Raw genomic sequence first — 10,036 nt, 5'->3', positions numbered from 1 at the left:
CCTGTGGAATGAGTGAATAATTACAAACCTTCAGGATGGGTTCAGATCTTCACTATTCTACTGTAGATGCTCACATGCAGATTACTAAAATTATTATTATTATTTGTTTATTTAGCAGACGCCTTTATCCAAGGCGACTTACAGAGACTAGGGTGTGTGAACTATGCATCAGCTGCAGAGTCACTTACAACTACGTCTCACCCGAAAGACGGAGCACAAGGAGGTGAAGTGACTTGCTAAAACTACTGTAGTGTGGCATGGCTAATACAAGTTGTCAATTCAGTCAAGCTAGGAAAGGGTTAACACAGGCGGGTTAGTGAAAACCCCTGTATAAAAGCATAGGTGATTACAGAAGGCTGCAGCATTGCTGGTGTGCAGGGAAAGCAGAGACACATGGGACTCAGGTTTATCCAGAAGGCTGCAGCATTGCTGGTGTGCAGGGAAAGCAGAGACACATGGGACTCAGGTTTATCCAGAAGGCTGCAGCATTGCTGGTGTGCAGGGAAAGCAGAGACACATGGGACTCAGATTTATCCAGAAGGCTGCAGCATTGCTGGTGTGCAGGGAAAGCAGAGACACATGGGACTCAGGTTTATCCAGAAGGCTGCAGCATTGCTGGTGTGCAGGGAAAGCAGAGACACATGGGACTCAGGTTTATCCAGAAGGCTGCAGCATTGCTGGTGTGCAGGGAAAGCAGAGACACATGGGACTCAGATTTATCCAGAAGGCTGCAGCATTGCTGGTGTGCAGGGAAAGCAGAGACACATGGGACTCAGATTTATCCAGAAAGCTGCAGCATTGCTGGTGGTGGGTAGCGAGTGTGTTCTATTTTATTGCTTGGTTTGAGAACTTGTTTATATATTTATGAGTATGTTTTGGTTTAAAGTGCAGGGAAGCAGAAACACACGGGACTTCTGGATATATTGCTGTGCTCGTGGGGGTGAGTAGATTAGCTCATTCTCGTTCTTGTGTTATTTATTAAATCGCAGACTCACCATTGTTTATTTTCTCTTAGTGCTCGTTGTAATCATACAGTATTATACGTGGAGAAGTGTTGTGCACACAGAGTAGCTACCTTGTGCTTGGAGTTGGTTACGGTATTCTCAGAGGATACTTGATTCTGTTTCATTACTTTTTAAACATTAAGATGCTGTGTTTTAGCTACATTGTAGAATGCCTGTTTTCTACAAGGTTTTATATATTTGAAAGGAGAAAGAGCAGTACAATAAATCTGCATGTATGTGAACAAGGTGGTCAGTTCTTTACATCCATTATGTTCCTTGTTTTTCAGTTTTTACTTTTAAAGATTCACACTACATATAAAAAGAAACGGTTACAATTGTATCCAACTTGTTGCATAACTTGATGAATGATGCTATAAAAAGAATCATTTCAAAGACTAAGATCTTTTGTATTTGTAAATAAATAATTGTTTTTACTTATGTATGTCTTTGGTGTTTTCCTTCTGTTACTGAAATTACAAATAAAGGGTGATCTATGGTACAGTAGGTTAACAGCATGAATATCCTTTGAAGAAGAAACTCTTAATTAATGATATACAGCATGACACTTAACTACACCCACCCTTCTCATCTCTCTCTCTTTCCCAATTCTCTTTCACTCACAATCTCTCCTTTTCTTTCCCCCTGTCTTATTCATCCATCATTTAACAATACCCCCACCCCCTCATTCTGTACCTTGAAAACTCTCCTCAGCAAACCAGGAATCTGCAAAAGAAAAGTTCATTCATTGAGTTACTATAATATGAAAACAAGTGCATGCAGTACATTAAAAGTCTGATTTTAACAGTCACTTGGGACCAGACTATTATCAATCATAAGATGAGTTTCATGGGAAGCTGTAGTCTGGTTCAGCATCGAATGGGCATTTAACTATTGTACGCAGAATACATTTTAGATAGAAATTCAAGGAACAGCATTCTGGTTTAGTTTTACTTTGTTCCAGAGATCTCACACAGCTGCTCCTCACCTCACACAGCTGCCCCTCACCTCACACAGCTGCCCCTCACCTCACACAGCTGCCCCTCACCTCACACAGAATACACACCTAGAATACTGTGGACAGCTCTGGTCCCCTTATCATAAAAAAGACATTGAGGCATTGGAGAGAGTATAGAGGAGAGCAACATGATTAATTCCAGGACTGAATGGTATGTCATATGAAGATAGACTGAAAGAGCTGAATCTATATAGCCTAGAAAAGGAGAGCCAGAGGTGACTTAATAGAGGTATTTAAAATGGTCAAGGGGTTTAACAAAGTAACTGCTGAGAATTATTTTCACAGATCACAGAGAACAGAACTAGGGACCATGGGTGGAAGCTGAAGAAGAGCATATTCAGAACCGAGGGGAGAAGGAGCTTTTTCACAGAAAGGGTGGTGAACCATTGGAACAGGCTGCTGGACAGAGTTGTTGAAGCAGAGACTATCAGATCCTTCAAGAACAGACTGGATGCTGTCATGAACAATACTGTATAACCCTCTCTGTGACCACAATAAGACCTTTAGTCTGTCTAGCCACGGATTCCCAGAGGTTTCATTTCCCCTACTAATCTGGTTCAGGTTTTTTTTGTTTTTCCTCTCCTGAGCGCTAACGGACCACACTGGCACCAAAGTGAGCGAGCATAGGTGGGCCAAATGGCCTTTTCTCGTTCTTGAATTTCTTATGTTCTTATGATTTCACTGTCTAAACTTAAATGCCTGGTAAAGACTTTATGAATACGGTCCTAAGTTTTCTCTGATACAACAGTCTGCCCATGTCTAAATACAAATGATATGTGGATTCTTGCATGTATTGTGGATTTTAAAATGTTTAAATCATAGACTTTTTTTACCATGGAAAACTAGAATCTATTCTAATGATTAGTGTCACCATACCTTAGGGTTGCTGAGATTAGGTCTACTCCAACTAAGAGACTTGGCATCACGTGCAGGGATTATACCCTTGTAGTCACGGCCGAAACTTCCAAAACTCTGAGAAACACTGAGGATTCCTGATGCACCTGAAACTGTGGAGACAGAGAGGGAGTGAGAGACTGAGGATTCCTGATGCACCTGAAACTGTGGAGACAGAGAGGGAGTGAGGGACTGAGGATTCCTGATGCACCTGAAACTGTGGAGACAGAGAGGGAGTGAGGGACTGAGGATTCCTGATGCACCTGTAACTGTGGAGACAGAGAGGGAGTGAGGGACTGAGGATTCCTGATGCACCTGTAACTGTGGAGACAGAGAGGGAGTGAGGGATGTCTCAGAGAGATAGGGAGTGAGGGATTGTCAGAGAAAATGCAAGGGAGTGAGGGATTGTCTGAGAGAGAAGAGGGAAAGAAATGGAGTGAGGGACTGCCTCAGAGAGAAGAGAGAAAGGGAGGGAGTGGGGGATTGTCAGAGAGGAGAGAGAAATGGAAGGACAGAGAGAAGAGAGATGCAGCGATGTAGGTAGAGACAGTGTAGGAGAGGTAACATTCATATTAGAAACAGTAACTGTGGAGACAGAGGCAGTGATGTAGGTAGAGACAGTGTAGGAGAGGTAACATTCATATTAGAAACAGTAACTGGAGACAGAGGCAGTGATGTGGGTAGAGACAGTGTAGGAGAGGTAACATTCATATTAGAAACAGTAACTGTGGAGACAGAGGCAGTGATGTAGGCAGAGACAGTGTAGGAGAGGTAACATTCATATTAGAAACAGTAACTGTGCAGACAGAGGCAGTGATGTAGGTAGAGACAGTGTAGGAGAGGTAACATTCATATTAGAAACAGTAACTGTGGAGACAGAGGCAGTGATGTAGGTAGAGACAGTGTAGGAGAGGTAACATTCATATTAGAAACAGGGCTGTATTCATCACGCATGTTCATCTCTCAGGTGCTTGTAAAATATTGAGCTGTGCTTAAAACAAGTGGTTATTTTCCGTCACATATTCATGAAGCATGTTGTTCTCTACATGCATCCAGATCTGCTCTTCATTTTAGATGCAACTAACCAAGATAGAATGTGTTAAACAAGGGCAGGGCTTGTTTGAGTCTTCATCTTCAGCTCTTGATGAGTGAAAACAAATACTTAGTGACAACTTCATTATAGTTTAAATAAGCACTTCAAATGTAATATTATAGCAATAACTTTTAAAACTTCATATCATAAACTTAAGTCTAAGAATGACTTAAATTCAACAACAAACAAAAAAAAAAAAAACCATGACCAAATATTTTAAATATTCCACTTAGTACATTAATATGCACGATTCTCTATCAATCACACATTGTATATGACACAGGCTGGGGACACAGTGGGGATTATAGTGAATCTTGCTATTCAATGTTGCTATTTGACAGGGCAGCGGTCCCTCGGGTTGATTGTTCACTGAGGGCTGCGTTCATAGCCAGCGGTGTGCCCGCTCCCCTGAAGCTGCAGGTTCATCTCCCCTGTCTGATACGCGCTTTCAAATATAGGTTTAAATAGAAAGGAATAGTAGAGTGTTGCATCATTAACTATCTAGAAAATGACATCACAAGCACATGAATACTAAGTATGTATATTAGATTGGAATTGCACTTGTTTAGAGAGTGCATAGAAATGGAGTTGATTTATTTTTTAATCCTTTCAGGTTGCAGGTTTGTGGAGTTCAGAATTGTAAATATCAGTGTTACTGTCGTGTGTTTCAGATTGCAGGTTTGTGGAGTTCAGAATTGTAAATATCAGTGTTACTGTCGTGTGTTTCAGATAGCAGGTTTGTGGAGTTCAGAATTGTAAATATCAGTGTTACTGTCGTGTGTTTCAGATTGCAGGTTTGTGGAGTTCAGAATTGTAAATATCAGTGTTACTGTCGTGCGTTTCAGATTGCAGGTTTGTGGAGTTCAGAATTGTAAATATCAGTGTTGCTGTCGTGTGTTTCAGATTGAAGGTTTGTGGAGTTCAGAATTGTAAATATCAGTGTTACTGTCGTGAGTTTCAGATTGCAGGTTTGTGGAGTTCAGAATTGTAAATATCAGTGTTACTGTTGTGTGATTCAGATTCCAAGCCGATGCATCTGTCTAGATAGTTTCAGCACACATGCCCTGTCAGAATAGTTTAGGGGGTGGAATTACTGTATCAACATTCCTATTAGCTTTAACTCAGAGACCGAACTGCATCATGTATCTGTGAATGAATATTGAACTGTGAAAATGAGCCACTGGTTAACATGGTGGTGATGGCTGGTGATGTCCTGATACCTGCTGCACAGGGAGAGTGAATCTACAGTGTGGAGGTTTTACTGTAGTGAAGTGAGAGCCAGTGGTTAATATGGTGGTGATGTCCTGATACCTGCTGCACAGGGAGAGTGAATCTACAGTGTGGAGGCAGGAGAAATGAGCTTCTATCACAGTCAAAAACAAACCAAACAACCTACAAGAAAGGGACTGGTGAGAAAGTTGTTTTTGCTAATCATAGGTAAGCGATTGCTTTTAAGATTTGGATATTACAACTGCATTTCCACAATGATGTTTATTTTTACACTACAATAGCATTCCGCTCTATCTGTTTACTGCGTTCCCATATGGGAGACCTCTACATTTACAATACAAGGACTTACACATATACTGAAGTCTAGCAGATACATGTCTGGTCACACAGACACTGAGAAGGCCCTTGTGTTAAAACATGTTTCTGCTGGACTAAGAAGTTGTGTTACTTTTATTCAAATTGTATTATTTATTGTTGGAGATCAAAAGACAGTCAGACAGTTTGTTTTCATTCTTACCTGTTTCCACGTCTGCAGTTTCCTTTTCCATCTTCTGTACTGATCATCCCACGCAACTGATTAGACACAAAGACAGTGATATCAGGAATAATGTCCAGCCAACTGTGCGAAGCTTATATGAGAGATATTTTAATAAGGGTTTGTGTTTTATAATCGCTTTTTATATACTGTATGAAATGATTGTTCTCGGTTTCAGGGCTCGACTTAATAGCGGCTGTTGCTGTGAGTGCCCTCAAAATCTATGTCTACCCATGGCAATTACGGCTGCAGTGCCCATTCAGCTACAGCAACTCGAGAGACGACTGTGTTAGGATTTGTTTGTGTCCAATAACATGACTATGTGCGTGGTTAATTCGCACAAATTTCATACACAACACTTGTGTCAATATTTATGAATGAGCTATGACGTCGGACTGTAAAGGGGAAAAAGCCGGCATGTCACATGTTTTAAACTGAAGCGCGAGAGGGACGATAACAATCTGATCAAACACAAATGCCTGGAAGTCCAGAGGTGCTGTATTAACACCAGCAGAATACAGGAACCATGGGTTCATGCAGCAGCTGTGATGGTGATCAAAGGTGTGCGAGTACTGGTGTGTAAAAATGTTGCTTAAAATGAAACGCTGTATTCAAGCTATTTAGAACAATAACAACGAAACACTAAAATAAAAATACACTCAAGGTTTGTGTGTTGGACATGTGCCATTAACAAAATGCCCTGCAAAATTAGAAGAATGAAAATAATTATAATGAGGGGCTGAAACTCAGCAAAATTTTTATTATATATATATATATATATATATATATATATATATATATATATATATATATATATATATATATATATATATATATATATATATATATATATATATATAGTGCCCTCCATAAGTATTGGGACAGTGAAGTCAAAATTACTATTTTTGCTGTACACTCAAGCAATATGAAAATACTAGTAAAAAATGAATATGAGGCAAAAGTACAGAATGTCACCTTTTATTTCTGGTGGTTTCAAGACATACATGTTTTACCAACTAAGAATAACAGCACTTTTAGAGTTCCAACCCCCCATTTTATGTGAGCATAAGTATTGGGACAATTCAACAAAGCAAATATAAGTATAAAAGCTAGTATTTAGTCGGAAATCCCTTGCATGCAATAACAGCAGTGAGTCTGCGACCCACTGACATCACCAAACTCTGGGTATCGTCCTTTCAGATGCTTTGCCAAGCCTTTACTGCAGCCATTTTCAGCTGTTGCTTGTTTTGGGGAATTTCTGACTTCAGTCTCCAATATCAATAAAGATGAGTAAGCCCGTTCCAGAGCAGCCATGCATGCCCAGGCCATGACACTACCTCCACCATGCTTCACAGATGAGGTGGTATGCTTTGGATCATCTGCAGTTCCTTCTTTTCTCCACACTTTTGCCTTCCCAATTTCACGAACAATCGGTTTATTATTGTGAACAATAATGTCAACAAATGAAAAAATGAACAAATGAATGAAATGAATAATGATAAGAAAGGAATTCAAATAATTGCAGGTAACAGGTAAGAATAAAGCTGGTACAGATAAGTATGTAGGGACAAACAGAAGGCTAAACAATATCACCAAATAGAAATGAATGTAGAGTCCGGAGGGTCTCCAATAAACCCACACTCACAAACACAACACACACAGATAAAGACCAAGGATAAATAAATAGATACAGATGAAAAACAGTGACTTGTGGAAACAATTACATTTAACAGTCTCTATGGCAATGGTGGGAGAATGACAGGTAGGCCCAACAAGTCCAGTAATAGCAGGGTAATTGAAATCCATACAAAGTAACAAAATAACAAAAGTAACAGAAAAAATACAGGAAACAAAGTATCAAATTAAAGTAGAAAAAATCCAAACAAAAAAGAAATGATCTCACCCACAAATAAGGCAGTCCAGCAAAGTGTCCCGAAATGATGGGGATTGTAGAAGGTTGAAAACATTGAGTACGTTGAAATTGTTGAGACTGTCCAGTAGTGTTGAGTTGAATGGTGAACAGTTGTTTGGAAAAAATCAGGAGGATCAGGAAAAAATGGAGGCTGTCATACATAAAACAACAAACACTAAACAGACCTAGAAAAACAGCTAAACTTAAACAAGTAACAGTGAAAACAAAAAGAGCAGTTTAGACAAAGCGCAGCGACAAAAGAAAATGAACAGATGCACTGGAATTATCTAAGGATGGTAATGGATTCACTGAAATTTAAGTAAAGAAAATGCTGTAAGTTAATGGATTCCTCTGAGAAAGGGTGTCTCCCTCAGGCCTGAATAGCCAGCTTTAATACAAGTGCTGGCTACTAAGGAGCTCTGAGATTGGAGGGGTGGAAATCTGAATGAGCCAATGGGGAGAGAGGATGAACAGAGGGTGGTTGCAAGGAACTATGGGAAATGAAGTTTTAACCTGGCCAGGCTGCTGACCCTAATTAAAGGGACAGGTGGGTGAGACTTACACCCACATTATGTAGCATGGGAATTGCTACAAAGTGATGTGCAATCCTTGTGCCTATATACAATTATACATTTTAAATAACTCGTGCTGCACACACCCATTTATATCCCGTGTACCAACTACAATACACCAACATTAACACACGCAACATACAACATATAAATGCACACATGGGCGGGACACATTGACACACACCCCCTAAACCTGACCTCAACACCTACCCCTAAACCTAACCTCAACCGCTAAACCTAACCTCTACCCCAACCCCTAAACCTAACCTCTACCCCTAAATCTAAACTCTACACCTACCCCTAAACCTAACCTCTACCCCTAAGCCTAACCTCTACCCCTAAACCTGACCTCTACCCCTAAACCTAACCTCTACACCAACCCCTAAACCTAACCTCTACACCAACCCCTAAACCTAACCTCTAACCCTAAGCCTAACCTCTACCCCTAAACCTAACCTCTACCCCTAAACCTAACCTCTACCCCAACCCCTAAACCTAACCTCTACCCCTAAACCTAACCTCTACTCCAACCCTTAAACCTAACCTCTACCCCTAAACCTAACCTCTACCCCAACCGCTAAACCTAACCTCTACCCCTAAACCTAACCTCTACACCAACCCCTAAACCTAACCTCTACCCCTAAACCTAACCTCTACACCAACCCCTAAACATAACCTCTACCCCTAAAGATAACATCTACACCCAACCCCTAAACCTAACCTCTACACCAACCCCTAAACCTAACCTCTAACCCTAAGCCTAACCTCTACCCCTAAACCTGACCTCTACCCCTAAACCTAACCTCTACACCAACCCCTAAACCTAACCTCTACACCAACCCCTAAACCTAACCTCTACCCCTAAACCTAACCTCTACCCCTAAACCTAACCTCTACCCCAACCCCTAAACCTAACCTCTACCCCTAAACCTAACCTCTACTCCAACCCTTAAACCTAACCTCTACCCCTAAACCTAACCTCCACCCCAACCCCTAAACATAACCTCTACCCCTAAACCTAACCTCTACACCAACCCCTAAACCTAACCTCTACCGCTAAACCTAACCTCTACTCCAACCCATAAACCTAACCTCTACCCCTAAACCTAACCTCTACCCCTAAACCTAACCTCTACTCCAACCCTTAAACCTAACCTCTACCCCTAAACCTAACCTCTACCCCAACCCCTAAACCTAACCTCTACCCCTAAACCTAACCTCTACCCCAACCCCTAAACCTAACCTCTACCCCTAAACCTAACCTCTGCACCAACCCCTAAACCTAACCTCTACCCCTAAAGATAACCTCTACACCCAACCCCTAAACCTAACCTCTACACCAACCCCTAAACCTAACCTCTACCTCTAAGCCTAACCTCTACCCCTAAACCTAACCTCTACCCCTAAACCTGACCTCTACCCCAACCCCTAAACCTAACCTCTACCCCTAAGCCTAACCTCTACCCCTAAACCTAACCTCTACTCCAACCCTTAAACCTAACCTCTACCCCTAAACCTAACCTCTACCCCAACCCCTAAACCTAACCTCTACCCCTAAACCTAACCTCTACCCCTAAACCTAACCTCTACACCAACCCCTAAACCTAACCTCTACCCCTAAAGATAACCTCTACACCCAACCCCTAAACCTAACTTCTACACCAACCCCTAAACCTAACCTCTACCCCTAAGCCTAACCTCTACCCCTAAACCTAACCTCTACACCAACCCCTAAACCTAACCTCTACCCCTAAGCCTAACCTCTACCCCTAAACCTAACC

At 41.2% G+C, this 10,036-nt stretch overlaps 1 protein-coding gene across 1 annotated transcript in view; it reads right to left on the bottom strand.

The window, feature by feature from the left end:
* LOC117965866 (butyrophilin subfamily 1 member A1-like) overlaps nt 1–10,036 on the bottom strand; it is a 486,786-nt gene that overhangs the window by 467,590 nt on the left and 9,160 nt on the right. The gene's annotated exons all lie outside the window — the stretch shown is intronic.

This window comes from Acipenser ruthenus, chromosome 51, assembly GCF_902713425.1.
Source record: "Acipenser ruthenus chromosome 51, fAciRut3.2 maternal haplotype, whole genome shotgun sequence".
Lineage (NCBI taxonomy): Eukaryota > Metazoa > Chordata > Actinopteri > Acipenseriformes > Acipenseridae > Acipenser > Acipenser ruthenus.
The sequence above is the reverse complement of the archived record's forward strand: the minus strand, read 5'-3'. Positions and strand labels throughout refer to the sequence as shown.